This window comes from Carettochelys insculpta, chromosome 2, assembly GCF_033958435.1.
Source record: "Carettochelys insculpta isolate YL-2023 chromosome 2, ASM3395843v1, whole genome shotgun sequence".
Classification (NCBI taxonomy): domain Eukaryota; kingdom Metazoa; phylum Chordata; order Testudines; family Carettochelyidae; genus Carettochelys; species Carettochelys insculpta.
Window position 1 is genome coordinate 128572658 of NC_134138.1, and position 18737 is coordinate 128591394.

An 18737-nucleotide genomic window follows, 5' to 3' on the forward strand; every position below is an offset into this window, starting at 1 on the left:
AGATGCTGCTGGCCACCGACATAACCCAGCCACCTCTTGTCCCCTGGCCACACGGTGCACAGGCAGGGGTTAAGCACACGCGGTGAACTGTGCATCACGGCCCTGCGGGGGAGCCTGCCTACAGAGTCTGCAGTGCACCTGTCCACAGAGGTGGCTCAGCAGGGGAGGATGCCTCGGACACAGAGAAGTCCTCAACTTCCTGGGGGCAAGACTTAGGCAGGGCTGGCACATGAAGTGGGTGCTAAGACCCTGCCCGGGGGGCTACCGCAAAGCCTGTGGAGGCGGAGCGTGAACAGGCTGCAAAGAGCTCCCAGCGCTCCAGAGCTTAGCCGAGGAGCACAGACTCTTCCTGTGGCTAGGCTCTGGCGCGTGCAGAGATTGGCTCTTCCTGGACAGCCCCCTCAGGCCAGCGGGTCTTCAGCTCTTCACCACGCCGGCAGAGGCAGTGGGGGAAAGGAAAGGGTCTGCCTGCCTGCCAGCCTGCCCGACTAGTGGTTAACTGATTGCTCCGAACGGGGGCTGATCCTCTGCACAAGCGCTGGGCGCAGAACGCATCCTGCTGCAGACGCCTGGGGAGGATGTGGATGAGCAGCAGGGATGGGACACAGCTGGAGAGGAAGAGCATGTAAACATCAGGTGGGCGGGCAGCACAGGTGCCACATAACCGGCCACCTCCTCTCCACACTCACCACTGCTGCTTGGAAACGGGGCAGGGATGAGGAGCCTGCTGGCACACACCAGGCACTGCACTGATGGACCGGCAGGGGGAACGGCCAGCCCTGCACGCCGCAGCTTTGCCCAACCGTCAGCCTTGCACACTCGCCCCCATCATCATCCACAGGACACCCCACCTTTCACCGCTGCTGGATGGGCAGCTGCAAAGCAAGCATGAGGCCAGCATTAGGACTCACGTGTACACATGGAAGGGGAGAGACAGAAAATACAGGGCAAGTCGGGACACCCGCAGGACGGCTCACATGCAGGACCGACCCTTTCAAAACGCGGTATCTGGTCACCCTAGCTAAAACACAGTGTCCGCACGTAACTCCCAAAGCTCCCTTTGCAGGAGCGGATGCTAGGGGGCAGATGCGCCGGGGAGGACTTTCTTTCAGGTGGCAAGCAGGAGGGGAACACAGGGGGAGTAGAAACGGCCCTTCCATCCCCGACAGTCCCTTCTCCTTCGAGGTCAAACGAGCGTCTCCGGTGCTGATGGCGGGCTCTTACGTTTGACGGAGAAGCAACGTCCGCGTTTCTGCGGTTTGCTCACTTTTCGGCCGTCCTTCCTCAGCGTCGTAGAGCACAGTTCAAGGAGCAGCGTGAGCGAGCAGTTCCATTTCTGTCACCTTGGGCCTTTGGTCCATCACATTTGGAGAGCTGCGATTTCTTTAGGCAAGCGTGACTGCACATAGCACGTAACAGGCTTCTGGCGCAGAACTGCTACCATCCGAATCTGGTGGAATTTCTCAGAAGGACCTGCAGGGTTCTCCGCAGACAGCGTGAACCTTTGCTTTTCTTGGCCCGCGCCCCCAACAGGCGGGCAGGGAGGCGACGCGTCCCCTTTACTTGCCTGCTTTTCTTCTTCTTGCGGTCACGATATCAGGCGCTAGGGATGTGTGGGTCCGCAAGGCAGGGGGCATGCTTGAATTTCTCTGATGGGCTCAGGAAAGACGTATTTTGTTTACACACAAGAAAGGGAGCGGGGTAGTTTGCCGCGTCACCTGTCCGCGTTGGGTGCAGGTCATGTCCCAAGTGCTCTGCAAGGCCAAAGGCAATCTTTTTAGGGGTGCGAAGAGATGTGCGGACAGGGGTTTGCGCTGAGTTGACAGTTTGTGTCGGAGAGGGGAAGGAAGCAACAGAAAAGGCATGGGGGATGAGCTCAAATGCTACCGTGCTCGCTGTGCATGTGAGAAGTAGCAGGATGGATGCCTGCATCCTCCAAACAGCCGTGTCTTTCTTCTCCACCCACATCCGTCACAGACTTATGACTGTGCAGAACGGGGCGCTGCCGGACGCTTTAGGGTGAGGATTCTGCTCGGAGGGAGTAAAAGGAGCAGCTTCCCTTCCAGGAGAGCGCAAGCCTGAGTTCTTATCATTTCAAAGGCTCCTTGTGTGTGTTGTCCTCAGGTAGAGGCCTGGGAAGCCGAGTCAGCTGTGAAAGCAGGAATGTGTCGGTCACACAGGAAGGCGAAGGGCAATGGACTGAAAAAATGTCATGACTTCAAGCGTCCTTTCGAGCCGGGCAGAAGGATCCGGCGTCAGACACGTTTGCCGTTGCTCCTACTTCCCTCTTCTGCGCCAGAATGGGGGGCGCGGAGGGGTGGGGCGGTGCGTACAGTGTGCTGCGCCTGCTCGAGACGATCTCAGGGCCCTTGCGGGTCAGCGAGGGCCGGGGCAAGAAGTTGCGGTATCCCAGCCAGCAGGCAGGGCTGGCGTCACCCACCCTTGGCTTCCCTTCTTCCTAGGCAGCTGCCCACAGCTGAGGCAGCCATGAGGATGGGAGAGCTACGTGTCTGTGGCTCGTTCCTGTCCGAGGGCGGGGCACAGGCAAGCCTATAATTAGCTCTTAGTGCCAGAGGGACTTCTTCCTCCCTGGCACTTTGAGTCACTTGGACAGCCTCCTTGCTGGGCTCCTTCGATAGCTCAGCTGGTAGAGCGGAGGACTGTAGTCTTCTTTCCTTGGCTATCCTTAGGTCGCTGGTTCAACTCCGGCTCGAAGGAGTGGGCTTTTGTTTCCGTCAGTACAGCCTCTTCTTTAGGCCTTCTCTTCATCGCGCGGTGGATCGACGCTGCAGCGATCGCTCTGCCGGCGCTGGATTTATCCCGTTTCCTTAGGCGCGATAAATTGATCTCCGAGCGCTCTCCCGTCGCCTCCGATACTCCACCAGGGTGAGAAAACTAGCCAGAGTCAATGGGAGAGCAGCCCCCGCTGGCCTTACTGCACACACCATAGGGCGGCAAGTACGCCGACCTCAGCTACGCCATTTGCGCAGCTGAGCTTCCGTAGGTTCCATTGGAGGTGGGGACTGAGCGTGGACAAGGCCTTAGAGCTCCCCTGCTGGCCACTGCCATGTTTGACTCCGCGCGTGCAAGGCTGGCCGCTGGTAATGTGCTCTATTGGAAGCACCACTTCCTACTACTTTCATCCACCACACCTGCTTCCAAATACCAAGGCCACTGTTTATCGCTTGATCGGCACACTTCCTTTTCTTCACCTCCCGCGCTCCCTGCCTACGCATCCAGCTGTCGACCTCGGGCCTCACAAGTACCATTTAGCCCCCTGCTGGCAGGGCGCCTTCCACATAACACTAGCGTGACCGTATTTCCCTCTGCTGAATATGGGACACCTGCTCCAGTTACTTCTAATCAAGCAAGTTCAACAGCAAGCAGTACTATGCGGTACAAAAGTTCAAATTAACATCGAGTTCACCGAGACCCTATTAAAAAGAAAAGCTGAGCAGCTGGAGCCTCTTTCTTTACCTTCTGATCTCTACGGCTGGCGCAGGGAGGGGCCTCACACACGCATACAAACACACACGCACTCCCGTACACCTCTCGCACATCAAGATGCGGCTCGCCGACTGGCCTGACCCAACCCTCCCTGTCCAGTGCTCTTCACCCTCCATGCCCACCTGGGCTCCCAGGACAGACCCGCCTCTCTAGGACCTGGTGCTGCGTCTTCTTGAGACAACATGTGGGCGGCACGTAGGGTCACAGGCCTCTCTCCCCAGATTTCTGTCAAGGTTCACACCACAACATGGCCAGCCGTAGCCTTCTTCCACTGCGCGGGAGTTAAGGCAACAGGGGAGGGCTTCCAGATGCAGGCGGGCGGAGGGGGACGACAGGCATGACTCGGCTCACGGCTTTCAAGAGGTCGTCTCTTCCCCTTACTCTCCCTCCTCCCGCTAGCCTGTGGCCGGAACCAGCCGGTCCCTTCCTGCCCGTAGAAAGGCAGCTATCCTCTCCAAGATGCTGCTGGCCACCGACATAACCCAGCCACCTCTTGTCCCCTGGCCACACGGTGCACAGGCAGGGGTTAAGCACACGCGGTGAACTGTGCATCACGGCCCTGCGGGGGAGCCTGCCTACAGAGTCTGCAGTGCACCTGTCCACAGAGGTGGCTCAGCAGGGGAGGATGCCTCGGACACAGAGAAGTCCTCAACTTCCTGGGGGCAAGACTTAGGCAGGGCTGGCACATGAAGTGGGTGCTAAGACCCTGCCCGGGGGGCTACCGCAAAGCCTGTGGAGGCGGAGCGTGAACAGGCTGCAAAGAGCTCCCAGCGCTCCAGAGCTTAGCCGAGGAGCACAGACTCTTCCTGTGGCTAGGCTCTGGCGCGTGCAGAGATTGGCTCTTCCTGGACAGCCCCCTCAGGCCAGCGGGTCTTCAGCTCTTCACCACGCCGGCAGAGGCAGTGGGGGAAAGGAAAGGGTCTGCCTGCCTGCCAGCCTGCCCGACTAGTGGTTAACTGATTGCTCCGAACGGGGGCTGATCCTCTGCACAAGCGCTGGGCGCAGAACGCATCCTGCTGCAGACGCCTGGGGAGGATGTGGATGAGCAGCAGGGATGGGACACAGCTGGAGAGGAAGAGCATGTAAACATCAGGTGGGCGGGCAGCACAGGTGCCACATAACCGGCCACCTCCTCTCCACACTCACCACTGCTGCTTGGAAACGGGGCAGGGATGAGGAGCCTGCTGGCACACACCAGACACTGCACTGATGGACCGGCAGGGGGAACGGCCAGCCCTGCACGCCGCAGCTTTGCCCAACCGTCAGCCTTGCACACTCGCCCCCATCATCATCCACAGGACACCCCACCTTTCACCGCTGCTGGATGGGCAGCTGCAAAGCAAGCATGAGGCCAGCATTAGGACTCACGTGTACACATGGAAGGGGAGAGACAGAAAATACAGGGCAAGTCGGGACACCCGCAGGACGGCTCACATGCAGGACCGACCCTTTCAAAACGCGGTATCTGGTCACCCTAGCTAAAACACAGTGTCCGCACGTAACTCCCAAAGCTCCCTTTGCAGGAGCGGATGCTAGGGGGCAGATGCGCCGGGGAGGACTTTCTTTCAGGTGGCAAGCAGGAGGGGAACACAGGGGGAGTAGAAACGGCCCTTCCGTCCCCGACAGTCCCTTCTCCTTCGAGGTCAAACGAGCGTCTCCGGTGCTGATGGCGGGCTCTTACGTTTGACGGAGAAGCAACGTCCGCGTTTCTGCGGTTTGCTCACTTTTCGGCCGTCCTTCCTCAGCGTCGTAGAGCACAGTTCAAGGAGCAGCGTGAGCGAGCAGTTCCATTTCTGTCACCTTGGGCCTTTGGTCCATCACATTTGGAGAGCTGCGATTTCTTTAGGCAAGCGTGACTGCACATAGCACGTAACAGGCTTCTGGCGCAGAACTGCTACCATCCGAATCTGGTGGAATTTCTCAGAAGGACCTGCAGGGTTCTCCGCAGACAGCGTGAACCTTTGCTTTTCTTGGCCCGCGCCCCCAACAGGCGGGCAGGGAGGCGACGCGTCCCCTTTACTTGCCTGCTTTTCTTCTTCTTGCGGTCACGATATCAGGCGCTAGGGATGTGTGGGTCCGCAAGGCAGGGGGCATGCTTGAATTTCTCTGATGGGCTCAGGAAAGACGTATTTTGTTTACACACAAGAAAGGGAGCGGGGTAGTTTGCCGCGTCACCTGTCCGCGTTGGGTGCAGGTCATGTCCCAAGTGCTCTGCAAGGCCAAAGGCAATCTTTTTAGGGGTGCGAAGAGATGTGCGGACAGGGGTTTGCGCTGAGTTGACAGTTTGTGTCGGAGAGGGGAAGGAAGCAACAGAAAAGGCATGGGGGATGAGCTCAAATGCTACCGTGCTCGCTGTGCATGTGAGAAGTAGCAGGATGGATGCCTGCATCCTCCAAACAGCCGTGTCTTTCTTCTCCACCCACATCCGTCACAGACTTATGACTGTGCAGAACGGGGCGCTGCCGGACGCTTTAGGGTGAGGATTCTGCTCGGAGGGAGTAAAAGGAGCAGCTTCCCTTCCAGGAGAGCGCAAGCCTGAGTTCTTATCATTTCAAAGGCTCCTTGTGTGTGTTGTCCTCAGGTAGAGGCCTGGGAAGCCGAGTCAGCTGTGAAAGCAGGAATGTGTCGGTCACACAGGAAGGCGAAGGGCAATGGACTGAAAAAATGTCATGACTTCAAGCGTCCTTTCGAGCCGGGCAGAAGGATCCGGCGTCAGACACGTTTGCCGTTGCTCCTACTTCCCTCTTCTGCGCCAGAATGGGGGGCGCGGAGGGGTGGGGCGGTGCGTACAGTGTGCTGCGCCTGCTCGAGACGATCTCAGGGCCCTTGCGGGTCAGCGAGGGCCGGGGCAAGAAGTTGCGGTATCCCAGCCAGCAGGCAGGGCTGGCGTCACCCACCCTTGGCTTCCCTTCTTCCTAGGCAGCTGCCCACAGCTGAGGCAGCCATGAGGATGGGAGAGCTACGTGTCTGTGGCTCGTTCCTGTCCGAGGGCGGGGCACAGGCAAGCCTATAATTAGCTCTTAGTGCCAGAGGGACTTCTTCCTCCCTGGCACTTTGAGTCACTTGGACAGCCTCCTTGCTGGGCTCCTTCGATAGCTCAGCTGGTAGAGCGGAGGACTGTAGTCTTCTTTCCTTGGCTATCCTTAGGTCGCTGGTTCAACTCCGGCTCGAAGGAGTGGGCTTTTGTTTCCGTCAGTACAGCCTCTTCTTTAGGCCTTCTCTTCATCGCGCGGTGGATCGACGCTGCAGCGATCGCTCTGCCGGCGCTGGATTTATCCCGTTTCCTTAGGCGCGATAAATTGATCTCCGAGCGCTCTCCCGTCGCCTCCGATACTCCACCAGGGTGAGAAAACTAGCCAGAGTCAATGGGAGAGCAGCCCCCGCTGGCCTTACTGCACACACCATAGGGCGGCAAGTACGCCGACCTCAGCTACGCCATTTGCGCAGCTGAGCTTCCGTAGGTTCCATTGGAGGTGGGGACTGAGCGTGGACAAGGCCTTAGAGCTCCCCTGCTGGCCACTGCCATGTTTGACTCCGCGCGTGCAAGGCTGGCCGCTGGTAATGTGCTCTATTGGAAGCACCACTTCCTACTACTTTCATCCACCACACCTGCTTCCAAATACCAAGGCCACTGTTTATCGCTTGATCGGCACACTTCCTTTTCTTCACCTCCCGCGCTCCCTGCCTACGCATCCAGCTGTCGACCTCGGGCCTCACAAGTACCATTTAGCCCCCTGCTGGCAGGGCGCCTTCCACATAACACTAGCGTGACCGTATTTCCCTCTGCTGAATATGGGACACCTGCTCCAGTTACTTCTAATCAAGCAAGTTCAACAGCAAGCAGTACTATGCGGTACAAAAGTTCAAATTAACATCGAGTTCACCGAGACCCTATTAAAAAGAAAAGCTGAGCAGCTGGAGCCTCTTTCTTTACCTTCTGATCTCTACGGCTGGCGCAGGGAGGGGCCTCACACACGCATACAAACACACACGCACTCCCGTACACCTCTCGCACATCAAGATGCGGCTCGCCGACTGGCCTGACCCAACCCTCCCTGTCCAGTGCTCTTCACCCTCCCAGGACAGACCCGCCTCTCTAGGACCTGGTGCTGCGTCTTCTTGAGACAACATGTGGGCGGCACGTAAGGTCACAGGCCTCTCTCCCCAGATTTCTGTCAAGGTTCACACCACAACATGGCCAGCCGTAGCCTTCTTCCACTGCGCGGGAGTTAAGGCAACAGGGGAGGGCTTCCAGATGCAGGCGGGCGGAGGGGGACGACAGGCATGACTCGGCTCACGGCTTTCAAGAGGTCGTCTCTTCCCCTTACTCTCCCTCCTCCCGCTAGCCTGTGGCCGGAACCAGCCGGTCCCTTCCTGCCCGTAGAAAGGCAGCTATCCTCTCCAAGATGCTGCTGGCCACCGACATAACCCAGCCACCTCTTGTCCCCTGGCCACACGGTGCACAGGCAGGGGTTAAGCACACGCGGTGAACTGTGCATCACGGCCCTGCGGGGGAGCCTGCCTACAGAGTCTGCAGTGCACCTGTCCACAGAGGTGGCTCAGCAGGGGAGGATGCCTCGGACACAGAGAAGTCCTCAACTTCCTGGGGGCAAGACTTAGGCAGGGCTGGCACATGAAGTGGGTGCTAAGACCCTGCCCGGGGGGCTACCGCAAAGCCTGTGGAGGCGGAGCGTGAACAGGCTGCAAAGAGCTCCCAGCGCTCCAGAGCTTAGCCGAGGAGCACAGACTCTTCCTGTGGCTAGGCTCTGGCGCGTGCAGAGATTGGCTCTTCCTGGACAGCCCCCTCAGGCCAGCGGGTCTTCAGCTCTTCACCACGCCGGCAGAGGCAGTGGGGGAAAGGAAAGGGTCTGCCTGCCTGCCAGCCTGCCCGACTAGTGGTTAACTGATTGCTCCGAACGGGGGCTGATCCTCTGCACAAGCGCTGGGCGCAGAACGCATCCTGCTGCAGACGCCTGGGGAGGATGTGGATGAGCAGCAGGGATGGGACACAGCTGGAGAGGAAGAGCATGTAAACATCAGGTGGGCGGGCAGCACAGGTGCCACATAACCGGCCACCTCCTCTCCACACTCACCACTGCTGCTTGGAAACGGGGCAGGGATGAGGAGCCTGCTGGCACACACCAGGCACTGCACTGATGGACCGGCAGGGGGAACGGCCAGCCCTGCACGCCGCAGCTTTGCCCAACCGTCAGCCTTGCACACTCGCCCCCATCATCATCCACAGGACACCCCACCTTTCACCGCTGCTGGATGGGCAGCTGCAAAGCAAGCATGAGGCCAGCATTAGGACTCACGTGTACACATGGAAGGGGAGAGACAGAAAATACAGGGCAAGTCGGGACACCCGCAGGACGGCTCACATGCAGGACCGACCCTTTCAAAACGCGGTATCTGGTCACCCTAGCTAAAACACAGTGTCCGCACGTAACTCCCAAAGCTCCCTTTGCAGGAGCGGATGCTAGGGGGCAGATGCGCCGGGGAGGACTTTCTTTCAGGTGGCAAGCAGGAGGGGAACACAGGGGGAGTAGAAACGGCCCTTCCGTCCCCGACAGTCCCTTCTCCTTCGAGGTCAAACGAGCGTCTCCGGTGCTGATGGCGGGCTCTTACGTTTGACGGAGAAGCAACGTCCGCGTTTCTGCGGTTTGCTCACTTTTCGGCCGTCCTTCCTCAGCGTCGTAGAGCACAGTTCAAGGAGCAGCGTGAGCGAGCAGTTCCATTTCTGTCACCTTGGGCCTTTGGTCCATCACATTTGGAGAGCTGCGATTTCTTTAGGCAAGCGTGACTGCACATAGCACGTAACAGGCTTCTGGCGCAGAACTGCTACCATCCGAATCTGGTGGAATTTCTCAGAAGGACCTGCAGGGTTCTCCGCAGACAGCGTGAACCTTTGCTTTTCTTGGCCCGCGCCCCCAACAGGCGGGCAGGGAGGCGACGCGTCCCCTTTACTTGCCTGCTTTTCTTCTTCTTGCGGTCACGATATCAGGCGCTAGGGATGTGTGGGTCCGCAAGGCAGGGGGCATGCTTGAATTTCTCTGATGGGCTCAGGAAAGACGTATTTTGTTTACACACAAGAAAGGGAGCGGGGTAGTTTGCCGCGTCACCTGTCCGCGTTGGGTGCAGGTCATGTCCCAAGTGCTCTGCAAGGCCAAAGGCAATCTTTTTAGGGGTGCGAAGAGATGTGCGGACAGGGGTTTGCGCTGAGTTGACAGTTTGTGTCGGAGAGGGGAAGGAAGCAACAGAAAAGGCATGGGGGATGAGCTCAAATGCTACCGTGCTCGCTGTGCATGTGAGAAGTAGCAGGATGGATGCCTGCATCCTCCAAACAGCCGTGTCTTTCTTCTCCACCCACATCCGTCACAGACTTATGACTGTGCAGAACGGGGCGCTGCCGGACGCTTTAGGGTGAGGATTCTGCTCGGAGGGAGTAAAAGGAGCAGCTTCCCTTCCAGGAGAGCGCAAGCCTGAGTTCTTATCATTTCAAAGGCTCCTTGTGTGTGTTGTCCTCAGGTAGAGGCCTGGGAAGCCGAGTCAGCTGTGAAAGCAGGAATGTGTCGGTCACACAGGAAGGCGAAGGGCAATGGACTGAAAAAATGTCATGACTTCAAGCGTCCTTTCGAGCCGGGCAGAAGGATCCGGCGTCAGACACGTTTGCCGTTGCTCCTACTTCCCTCTTCTGCGCCAGAATGGGGGGCGCGGAGGGGTGGGGCGGTGCGTACAGTGTGCTGCGCCTGCTCGAGACGATCTCAGGGCCCTTGCGGGTCAGCGAGGGCCGGGGCAAGAAGTTGCGGTATCCCAGCCAGCAGGCAGGGCTGGCGTCACCCACCCTTGGCTTCCCTTCTTCCTAGGCAGCTGCCCACAGCTGAGGCAGCCATGAGGATGGGAGAGCTACGTGTCTGTGGCTCGTTCCTGTCCGAGGGCGGGGCACAGGCAAGCCTATAATTAGCTCTTAGTGCCAGAGGGACTTCTTCCTCCCTGGCACTTTGAGTCACTTGGACAGCCTCCTTGCTGGGCTCCTTCGATAGCTCAGCTGGTAGAGCGGAGGACTGTAGTCTTCTTTCCTTGGCTATCCTTAGGTCGCTGGTTCAACTCCGGCTCGAAGGAGTGGGCTTTTGTTTCCGTCAGTACAGCCTCTTCTTTAGGCCTTCTCTTCATCGCGCGGTGGATCGACGCTGCAGCGATCGCTCTGCCGGCGCTGGATTTATCCCGTTTCCTTAGGCGCGATAAATTGATCTCCGAGCGCTCTCCCGTCGCCTCCGATACTCCACCAGGGTGAGAAAACTAGCCAGAGTCAATGGGAGAGCAGCCCCCGCTGGCCTTACTGCACACACCATAGGGCGGCAAGTACGCCGACCTCAGCTACGCCATTTGCGCAGCTGAGCTTCCGTAGGTTCCATTGGAGGTGGGGACTGAGCGTGGACAAGGCCTTAGAGCTCCCCTGCTGGCCACTGCCATGTTTGACTCCGCGCGTGCAAGGCTGGCCGCTGGTAATGTGCTCTATTGGAAGCACCACTTCCTACTACTTTCATCCACCACACCTGCTTCCAAATACCAAGGCCACTGTTTATCGCTTGATCGGCACACTTCCTTTTCTTCACCTCCCGCGCTCCCTGCCTACGCATCCAGCTGTCGACCTCGGGCCTCACAAGTACCATTTAGCCCCCTGCTGGCAGGGCGCCTTCCACATAACACTAGCGTGACCGTATTTCCCTCTGCTGAATATGGGACACCTGCTCCAGTTACTTCTAATCAAGCAAGTTCAACAGCAAGCAGTACTATGCGGTACAAAAGTTCAAATTAACATCGAGTTCACCGAGACCCTATTAAAAAGAAAAGCTGAGCAGCTGGAGCCTCTTTCTTTACCTTCTGATCTCTACGGCTGGCGCAGGGAGGGGCCTCACACACGCATACAAACACACACGCACTCCCGTACACCTCTCGCACATCAAGATGCGGCTCGCCGACTGGCCTGACCCAACCCTCCCTGTCCAGTGCTCTTCACCCTCCCAGGACAGACCCGCCTCTCTAGGACCTGGTGCTGCGTCTTCTTGAGACAACATGTGGGCGGCACGTAAGGTCACAGGCCTCTCTCCCCAGATTTCTGTCAAGGTTCACACCACAACATGGCCAGCCGTAGCCTTCTTCCACTGCGCGGGAGTTAAGGCAACAGGGGAGGGCTTCCAGATGCAGGCGGGCGGAGGGGGACGACAGGCATGACTCGGCTCACGGCTTTCAAGAGGTCGTCTCTTCCCCTTACTCTCCCTCCTCCCGCTAGCCTGTGGCCGGAACCAGCCGGTCCCTTCCTGCCCGTAGAAAGGCAGCTATCCTCTCCAAGATGCTGCTGGCCACCGACATAACCCAGCCACCTCTTGTCCCCTGGCCACACGGTGCACAGGCAGGGGTTAAGCACACGCGGTGAACTGTGCATCACGGCCCTGCGGGGGAGCCTGCCTACAGAGTCTGCAGTGCACCTGTCCACAGAGGTGGCTCAGCAGGGGAGGATGCCTCGGACACAGAGAAGTCCTCAACTTCCTGGGGGCAAGACTTAGGCAGGGCTGGCACATGAAGTGGGTGCTAAGACCCTGCCCGGGGGGCTACCGCAAAGCCTGTGGAGGCGGAGCGTGAACAGGCTGCAAAGAGCTCCCAGCGCTCCAGAGCTTAGCCGAGGAGCACAGACTCTTCCTGTGGCTAGGCTCTGGCGCGTGCAGAGATTGGCTCTTCCTGGACAGCCCCCTCAGGCCAGCGGGTCTTCAGCTCTTCACCACGCCGGCAGAGGCAGTGGGGGAAAGGAAAGGGTCTGCCTGCCTGCCAGCCTGCCCGACTAGTGGTTAACTGATTGCTCCGAACGGGGGCTGATCCTCTGCACAAGCGCTGGGCGCAGAACGCATCCTGCTGCAGACGCCTGGGGAGGATGTGGATGAGCAGCAGGGATGGGACACAGCTGGAGAGGAAGAGCATGTAAACATCAGGTGGGCGGGCAGCACAGGTGCCACATAACCGGCCACCTCCTCTCCACACTCACCACTGCTGCTTGGAAACGGGGCAGGGATGAGGAGCCTGCTGGCACACACCAGGCACTGCACTGATGGACCGGCAGGGGGAACGGCCAGCCCTGCACGCCGCAGCTTTGCCCAACCGTCAGCCTTGCACACTCGCCCCCATCATCATCCACAGGACACCCCACCTTTCACCGCTGCTGGATGGGCAGCTGCAAAGCAAGCATGAGGCCAGCATTAGGACTCACGTGTACACATGGAAGGGGAGAGACAGAAAATACAGGGCAAGTCGGGACACCCGCAGGACGGCTCACATGCAGGACCGACCCTTTCAAAACGCGGTATCTGGTCACCCTAGCTAAAACACAGTGTCCGCACGTAACTCCCAAAGCTCCCTTTGCAGGAGCGGATGCTAGGGGGCAGATGCGCCGGGGAGGACTTTCTTTCAGGTGGCAAGCAGGAGGGGAACACAGGGGGAGTAGAAACGGCCCTTCCGTCCCCGACAGTCCCTTCTCCTTCGAGGTCAAACGAGCGTCTCCGGTGCTGATGGCGGGCTCTTACGTTTGACGGAGAAGCAACGTCCGCGTTTCTGCGGTTTGCTCACTTTTCGGCCGTCCTTCCTCAGCGTCGTAGAGCACAGTTCAAGGAGCAGCGTGAGCGAGCAGTTCCATTTCTGTCACCTTGGGCCTTTGGTCCATCACATTTGGAGAGCTGCGATTTCTTTAGGCAAGCGTGACTGCACATAGCACGTAACAGGCTTCTGGCGCAGAACTGCTACCATCCGAATCTGGTGGAATTTCTCAGAAGGACCTGCAGGGTTCTCCGCAGACAGCGTGAACCTTTGCTTTTCTTGGCCCGCGCCCCCAACAGGCGGGCAGGGAGGCGACGCGTCCCCTTTACTTGCCTGCTTTTCTTCTTCTTGCGGTCACGATATCAGGCGCTAGGGATGTGTGGGTCCGCAAGGCAGGGGGCATGCTTGAATTTCTCTGATGGGCTCAGGAAAGACGTATTTTGTTTACACACAAGAAAGGGAGCGGGGTAGTTTGCCGCGTCACCTGTCCGCGTTGGGTGCAGGTCATGTCCCAAGTGCTCTGCAAGGCCAAAGGCAATCTTTTTAGGGGTGCGAAGAGATGTGCGGACAGGGGTTTGCGCTGAGTTGACAGTTTGTGTCGGAGAGGGGAAGGAAGCAACAGAAAAGGCATGGGGGATGAGCTCAAATGCTACTGTGCTCGCTGTGCATGTGAGAAGTAGCAGGATGGATGCCTGCATCCTCCAAACAGCCGTGTCTTTCTTCTCCACCCACATCCGTCACAGACTTATGACTGTGCAGAACGGGGCGCTGCCGGACGCTTTAGGGTGAGGATTCTGCTCGGAGGGAGTAAAAGGAGCAGCTTCCCTTCCAGGAGAGCGCAAGCCTGAGTTCTTATCATTTCAAAGGCTCCTTGTGTGTGTTGTCCTCAGGTAGAGGCCTGGGAAGCCGAGTCAGCTGTGAAAGCAGGAATGTGTCGGTCACACAGGAAGGCGAAGGGCAATGGACTGAAAAAATGTCATGACTTCAAGCGTCCTTTCGAGCCGGGCAGAAGGATCCGGCGTCAGACACGTTTGCCGTTGCTCCTACTTCCCTCTTCTGCGCCAGAATGGGGGGCGCGGAGGGGTGGGGCGGTGCGTACAGTGTGCTGCGCCTGCTCGAGACGATCTCAGGGCCCTTGCGGGTCAGCGAGGGCCGGGGCAAGAAGTTGCGGTATCCCAGCCAGCAGGCAGGGCTGGCGTCACCCACCCTTGGCTTCCCTTCTTCCTAGGCAGCTGCCCACAGCTGAGGCAGCCATGAGGATGGGAGAGCTACGTGTCTGTGGCTCGTTCCTGTCCGAGGGCGGGGCACAGGCAAGCCTATAATTAGCTCTTAGTGCCAGAGGGACTTCTTCCTCCCTGGCACTTTGAGTCACTTGGACAGCCTCCTTGCTGGGCTCCTTCGATAGCTCAGCTGGTAGAGCGGAGGACTGTAGTCTTCTTTCCTTGGCTATCCTTAGGTCGCTGGTTCAACTCCGGCTCGAAGGAGTGGGCTTTTGTTTCCGTCAGTACAGCCTCTTCTTTAGGCCTTCTCTTCATCGCGCGGTGGATCAACGCTGCAGCGATCGCTCTGCCGGCGCTGGATTTATCCCGTTTCCTTAGGCGCGATAAATTGATCTCCGAGCGCTCTCCCGTCGCCTCCGATACTCCACCAGGGTGAGAAAACTAGCCAGAGTCAATGGGAGAGCAGCCCCCGCTGGCCTTACTGCACACACCATAGGGCGGCAAGTACGCCGACCTCAGCTACGCCATTTGCGCAGCTGAGCTTCCGTAGGTTCCATTGGAGGTGGGGACTGAGCGTGGACAAGGCCTTAGAGCTCCCCTGCTGGCCACTGCCATGTTTGACTCCGCACGTGCAAGGCTGGCCGCTGGTAATGTGCTCTATTGGAAGCACCACTTCCTACTACTTTCATCCACCACACCTGCTTCCAAATACCAAGGCCACTGTTTATCGCTTGATCGGCACACTTCCTTTTCTTCACCTCCCGCGCTCCCTGCCTACGCATCCAGCTGTCGACCTCGGGCCTCACAAGTACCATTTAGCCCCCTGCTGGCAGGGCGCCTTCCACATAACACTAGCGTGACCGTATTTCCCTCTGCTGAATATGGGACACCTGCTCCAGTTACTTCTAATCAAGCAAGTTCAACAGCAAGCAGTACTATGCGGTACAAAAGTTCAAATTAACATCGAGTTCACCGAGACCCTATTAAAAAGAAAAGCTGAGCAGCTGGAGCCTCTTTCTTTACCTTCTGATCTCTACGGCTGGCGCAGGGAGGGGCCTCACACACGCATACAAACACACACGCACTCCCGTACACCTCTCGCACATCAAGATGCGGCTCGCCGACTGGCCTGACCCAACCCTCCCTGTCCAGTGCTCTTCACCCTCCCAGGACAGACCCGCCTCTCTAGGACCTGGTGCTGCGTCTTCTTGAGACAACATGTGGGCGGCACGTAGGGTCACAGGCCTCTCTCCCCAGATTTCTGTCAAGGTTCACACCACAACATGGCCAGCCGTAGCCTTCTTCCACTGCGCGGGAGTTAAGGCAACAGGGGAGGGCTTCCAGATGCAGGCGGGCGGAGGGGGACGACAGGCATGACTCGGCTCACGGCTTTCAAGAGGTCGTCTCTTCCCCTTACTCTCCCTCCTCCCGCTAGCCTGTGGCCGGAACCAGCCGGTCCCTTCCTGCCCGTAGAAAGGCAGCTATCCTCTCCAAGATGCTGCTGGCCACCGACATAACCCAGCCACCTCTTGTCCCCTGGCCACACGGTGCACAGGCAGGGGTTAAGCACACGCGGTGAACTGTGCATCACGGCCCTGCGGGGGAGCCTGCCTACAGAGTCTGCAGTGCACCTGTCCACAGAGGTGGCTCAGCAGGGGAGGATGCCTCGGACACAGAGAAGTCCTCAACTTCCTGGGGGCAAGACTTAGGCAGGGCTGGCACATGAAGTGGGTGCTAAGACCCTGCCCGGGGGGCTACCGCAAAGCCTGTGGAGGCGGAGCGTGAACAGGCTGCAAAGAGCTCCCAGCGCTCCAGAGCTTAGCCGAGGAGCACAGACTCTTCCTGTGGCTAGGCTCTGGCGCGTGCAGAGATTGGCTCTTCCTGGACAGCCCCCTCAGGCCAGCGGGTCTTCAGCTCTTCACCACGCCGGCAGAGGCAGTGGGGGAAAGGAAAGGGTCTGCCTGCCTGCCAGCCTGCCCGACTAGTGGTTAACTGATTGCTCCGAACGGGGGCTGATCCTCTGCACAAGCGCTGGGCGCAGAACGCATCCTGCTGCAGACGCCTGGGGAGGATGTGGATGAGCAGCAGGGATGGGACACAGCTGGAGAGGAAGAGCATGTAAACATCAGGTGGGCGGGCAGCACAGGTGCCACATAACCGGCCACCTCCTCTCCACACTCACCACTGCTGCTTGGAAACGGGGCAGGGATGAGGAGCCTGCTGGCACACACCAGGCACTGCACTGATGGACCGGCAGGGGGAACGGCCAGCCCTGCACGCCGCAGCTTTGCCCAACCGTCAGCCTTGCACACTCGCCCCCATCATCATCCACAGGACACCCCACCTTTCACCGCTGCTGGATGGGCAGCTGCAAAGCAAGCATGAGGCCAGCATTAGGACTCACGTGTACACATGGAAGGGGAGAGACAGAAAATACAGGGCAAGTCGGGACACCCGCAGGACGGCTCACATGCAGGACCGACCCTTTCAAAACGCGGTATCTGGTCACCCTAGCTAAAACACAGTGTCCGCACGTAACTCCCAAAGCTCCCTTTGCAGGAGCGGATGCTAGGGGGCAGATGCGCCGGGGAGGACTTTCTTTCAGGTGGCAAGCAGGAGGGGAACACAGGGGGAGTAGAAACGGCCCTTCCGTCCCCGACAGTCCCTTCTCCTTCGAGGTCAAACGAGCGTCTCCGGTGCTGATGGCGGGCTCTTACGTTTGACGGAGAAGCAACGTCCGCGTTTCTGCGGTTTGCTCACTTTTCGGCCGTCCTTCCTCAGCGTCGTAGAGCACAGTTCAAGGAGCAGCGTGAGCGAGCAGTTCCATTTCTGTCACCTTGGGCCTTTGGTCCATCACATTTGGAGAGCTGCGATTTCTTTAGGCAAGCGTGACTGCACATAGCACGTAACAGGCTTCTGGCGCAGAACTGCTACCATCCGAATCTGGTGGAATTTCTCAGAAGGACCTGCAGGGTTCTCCGCAGACAGCGTGAACCTTTGCTTTTCTTGGCCCGCGCCCCCAACAGGCGGGCAGGGAGGCGACGCGTCCCCTTTACTTGCCTGCTTTTCTTCTTCTTGCGGTCACGATATCAGGCGCTAGGGATGTGTGGGTCCGCAAGGCAGGGGGCATGCTTGAATTTCTCTGATGGGCTCAGGAAAGACGTATTTTGTTTACACACAAGAAAGGGAGCGGGGTAGTTTGCCGCGTCACCTGTCCGCGTTGGGTGCAGGTCATGTCCCAAGTGCTCTGCAAGGCCAAAGGCAATCTTTTTAGGGGTGCGAAGAGATGTGCGGACAGGGGTTTGCGCTGAGTTGACAGTTTGTGTCGGAGAGGGGAAGGAAGCAACAGAAAAGGCATGGGGGATGAGCTCAAATGCTACTGTGCTCGCTGTGCATGTGAGAAGTAGCAGGATGGATGCCTGCATCCTCCAAACAGCCGTGTCTTTCTTCTCCACCCACATCCGTCACAGACTTATGACTGTGCAGAACGGGGCGCTGCCGGACGCTTTAGGGTGAGGATTCTGCTCGGAGGGAGTAAAAGGAGCAGCTTCCCTTCCAGGAGAGCGCAAGCCTGAGTTCTTATCATTTCAAAGGCTCCTTGTGTGTGTTGTCCTCAGGTAGAGGCCTGGGAAGCCGAGTCAGCTGTGAAAGCAGGAATGTGTCGGTCACACAGGAAGGCGAAGGGCAATGGACTGAAAAAATGTCATGACTTCAAGCGTCCTTTCGAGCCGGGCAGAAGGATCCGGCGTCAGACACGTTTGCCGTTGCTCCTACTTCCCTCTTCTGCGCCAGAATGGGGGGCGCGGAGGGGTGGGGCGGTGCGTACAGTGTGCTGCGCCTGCTCGAGACGATCTCAGGGCCCTTGCGGGTCAGCGAGGGCCGGGGCAAGAAGTTGCGGTATCCCAGCCAGCAGGCAGGGCTGGCGTCACCCACCCTTGGCTTCCCTTCTTCCTAGGCAGCTGCCCACAGCTGAGGCAGCCATGAGGATGGGAGAGCTACGTGTCTGTGGCTCGTTCCTGTCCGAGGGCGGGGCACAGGCAAGCCTATAATTAGCTCTTAGTGCCAGAGGGACTTCTTCCTCCCTGGCACTTTGAGTCACTTGGACAGCCTCCTTGCTGGGCTCCTTCGATAGCTCAGCTGGTAGAGCGGAGGACTGTAGTCTTCTTTCCTTGGCTATCCTTAGGTCGCTGGTTCAACTCCGGCTCGAAGGAGTGGGCTTTTGTTTCCGTCAGTACAGCCTCTTCTTTAGGCCTTCTCTTCATCGCGCGGTGGATCGACGCTGCAGCGATCGCTCTGCCGGCGCTGGATTTATCCCGTTTCCTTAGGCGCGATAAATTGATCTCCGAGCGCTCTCCCGTCGCCTCCGATACTCCACCAGGGTGAGAAAACTAGCCAGAGTCAATGGGAGAGCAGCCCCCGCTGGCC

The 18737-nt window shown here is 58.5% G+C and overlaps 5 non-coding genes across 5 annotated transcripts; all 5 read left to right on the top strand.

Moving 5' to 3' along the window:
- Positions 1 to 2629: 2629 nt before the first annotated feature.
- On the top strand, positions 2630 to 2718 carry TRNAY-GUA (transfer RNA tyrosine (anticodon GUA)). The gene is given in 2 exon segments: positions 2630 to 2666; positions 2683 to 2718. It is a non-coding gene; the product is annotated as a tRNA-Tyr (tRNA).
- Positions 2719 to 6593: 3875 nt separating this feature from the next.
- Positions 6594 to 6682, top strand: TRNAY-GUA (transfer RNA tyrosine (anticodon GUA)). The gene is given in 2 exon segments: positions 6594 to 6630; positions 6647 to 6682. It is a non-coding gene; the product is annotated as a tRNA-Tyr (tRNA).
- Positions 6683 to 10540: 3858 nt separating this feature from the next.
- On the top strand, positions 10541 to 10629 carry TRNAY-GUA (transfer RNA tyrosine (anticodon GUA)). The gene is given in 2 exon segments: positions 10541 to 10577; positions 10594 to 10629. It is a non-coding gene; the product is annotated as a tRNA-Tyr (tRNA).
- Positions 10630 to 14487: 3858 nt separating this feature from the next.
- On the top strand, positions 14488 to 14576 carry TRNAY-GUA (transfer RNA tyrosine (anticodon GUA)). The gene is given in 2 exon segments: positions 14488 to 14524; positions 14541 to 14576. It is a non-coding gene; the product is annotated as a tRNA-Tyr (tRNA).
- Positions 14577 to 18434: 3858 nt separating this feature from the next.
- On the top strand, positions 18435 to 18523 carry TRNAY-GUA (transfer RNA tyrosine (anticodon GUA)). Its single transcript is given in 2 exon segments — positions 18435 to 18471; positions 18488 to 18523. It is a non-coding gene; the product is annotated as a tRNA-Tyr (tRNA).
- The last annotated feature ends 214 nt before the right edge of the window (positions 18524 to 18737 follow it).